Source organism: Sphaeroforma arctica (genome assembly GCF_001186125.1).
Source record: "Sphaeroforma arctica JP610 unplaced genomic scaffold supercont1.1247, whole genome shotgun sequence".
Classification (NCBI taxonomy): domain Eukaryota; class Ichthyosporea; order Ichthyophonida; genus Sphaeroforma; species Sphaeroforma arctica.
The window spans coordinates 16,038-18,700 of record NW_014039311.1 but is presented as its reverse complement, the minus strand read 5'-3'; positions in this window follow the sequence as shown (position 1 = coordinate 18,700).

The following is a 2,663-nucleotide window of genomic DNA, read 5'->3' as shown; positions in this document are numbered from 1 at the left end:
TTAAAAAAATAGCCTTACACACAATGGGGTCATGAGTCATGATCCTTTATAAAAAATAAAAATAAAAAGGCTGACGGCTACCGGCTTTAACCACAGGACATGGGGTATTTACTTTTTTACAAGATTATTTTTATTTATTTAAAAACAATTAAGTTTCACACAGGGGGAGAAAGAGTCCGAAATCCCAACATCCGACTCGGCCACTATGATGGTTTATTTAAAAAAAAGAGCAAACGAATACTAGCAGTGGCCAGTGGCAACTGGCGACTGCCCAGTGCCCAACTACCTATGGCCCTACGCTCTACGGGCTACGATCCACGGGCCCACGACTGCCGGTGTCTGCTGTGCCTGCTGTGAAGCGTGAGCTCACTGAGCTGTCAGTTCTGAACTTCTGTGCCTATGTAAATACGCACTACTGGCAACTGCCTCCTTGTGTGCTGTAAAGCTGTGCGCCTGTGCCGTCAACGGAGTTTTAGCTCACCTGTTACTGGGCCGTCGCCCGTTACTCGTCAGTCACTGTATTTTGTTTTAATATTTAAAAAAAATAGTTACACAGTGACAGTGTGACTCACAGCTCACAGTCTCAACTCTCACATGACGCAGCAGGGCCCAGGGCCAGGCGTGACGAACTGACGGTTGACTCATTGACGACTGAGTCAGATTTATAATTTACTAAAATTGTAAACATACTGTACAGGCAACAGTGACAGTGTACAGTTGACGTGTATTTTGTTATTTACATAAAAATAAATAAAAAAGAGCAAAAACATATAAACAAATATGTATCAGCCTCCTATGTTATTTTTTAATTTTAGGATGTACTATTTTTTAGTGTGCAAATAAAAAAATGTACAGTGTATGACTGTATGAGACTGTCACTGTAGCAGTGTAGTCAGTCTGTTTTAGAGTTGTTGACTGTAGACTGTAGTGTAGAGTGATAGACTCATCACTCACGTAGTCACGTTGTACACATAGTCTGTAGTGAGTAGTGACTAGTGCGTACTGTGTGGCCAATACATCCTTGCAACCAGTCCACGTTTTAGTTGTCCACTTCGATAGATGTCCCTTTTCATTCACGTAGAGGCATGCTTTTTTAATAGCAAGTATGATATTAACAGCTCATACATAGGTGTTCCCTACAAAAGATTATTTCATATAATATTATACGCAACATTATACGCTTGATATCAATCAAATGTTCTCTTATTTCTATCATATATTTACTTGATAGGCACGCAGTTTTCATGTACAACATAGACGTCTAGTTTCTTTATCACAAAATGCAGTAATTCAGATTGTCACAAATATACGCTCACTGCTTGTAATATACACAAAGCTACGTGCCTACAACTATAACTAGCGCAACTAAACCGCGCGAATCTTCACTATAGTATGTAAATACAAATTATCGTGTTTCAGGCCTGGGCCGCCTGGAACACTAGGAGAATAGGTATGTACCTAACCGTTTTAACATACAAATGGCCTTCTAAATAATTAATTATAAAAAAAAGTGAATATAAAAAAGTGATTGTATTCATTCTTTGTAAATAAATACTCTTTGTAGAGTACACTAAAACCTAAATATAGTAAATTCCAGAAGAGACTAAAAGCCACTAAGGGCTCACTCAGCCTTTAAAAGCCTTCTTATTTTTCTAAGTAAAATATAAAAATTTACGCCTACCCTTAGTCTGACTTAGACCTCAGATTCAAAGGCACAGTGCCCCTTAGCTCAATACGTTTAGCCTAGATGCGATCTAAAACTTTAAGCGTTTTAAAGTATATCGATCAGAAGTCCCTTCAATGTATGAAGGAAATGAAACCAGACTTTCAATTACTGAGCCGATGGCATGATACACTATCAAAGTTTCATTTTGATATCAAACATCTACCAGTGATACATAACCATTTACCGGATATGTTATCACGCTTTGTACCGGACTTTAATAAATCCGTACGTGAGTTACTAGCCACTGATTGGAAATGTAACCCCAGGTGGTTTGAACTGGCTCAAAAGATATTTAGGCCACATACAGTTGAAATGTTTGCTGCACATCATAACGTACAACTTAAGAATTACAGAACTTTAAATCATCCTTTAGGAGATGCCTTTCAACTAGACCTCTCCGAACATATTGCGTGGGCTAATCCACCATGGCAGTTAATTGCCCAATTACTAAATTATGTTCATATACACAAAGCTACCATCACGTTGTGTTGCCCATTACGGAGTAAAGATCCATGGCTCAATACATTAATAGGCATGATACAATGCGAGCCAATATATTTAGATAGGGAAGTAGATACTTTCCTATAATAGGGTACCCGAGCCGTCCAGAAGACGCCCTGGAGACATACTATAATATGTCATGCTCACATTGCTCGACTAACGCACCGACGGCTGTCTCTGCCCTGTCTGCCCCGGTAGCCACAAGTTCACTACCAGCCACTTTATCTGCATCCAACAACTGATACGACGCATCCTGGTAGGCCCGAAACTGCCGCCCATTGGTCCCTGACCCCCTTCAGGAATTACAAGAGTGCCACGACTTCCACGGTATCTGGACCCTCCACGAACACCTTGGATCTTTTCTCCAGCATGTTGAAGAACCACCGTACCCTCACCCGTCCCTGACACATCAACAGATGTTCCCCATACCCCGGGC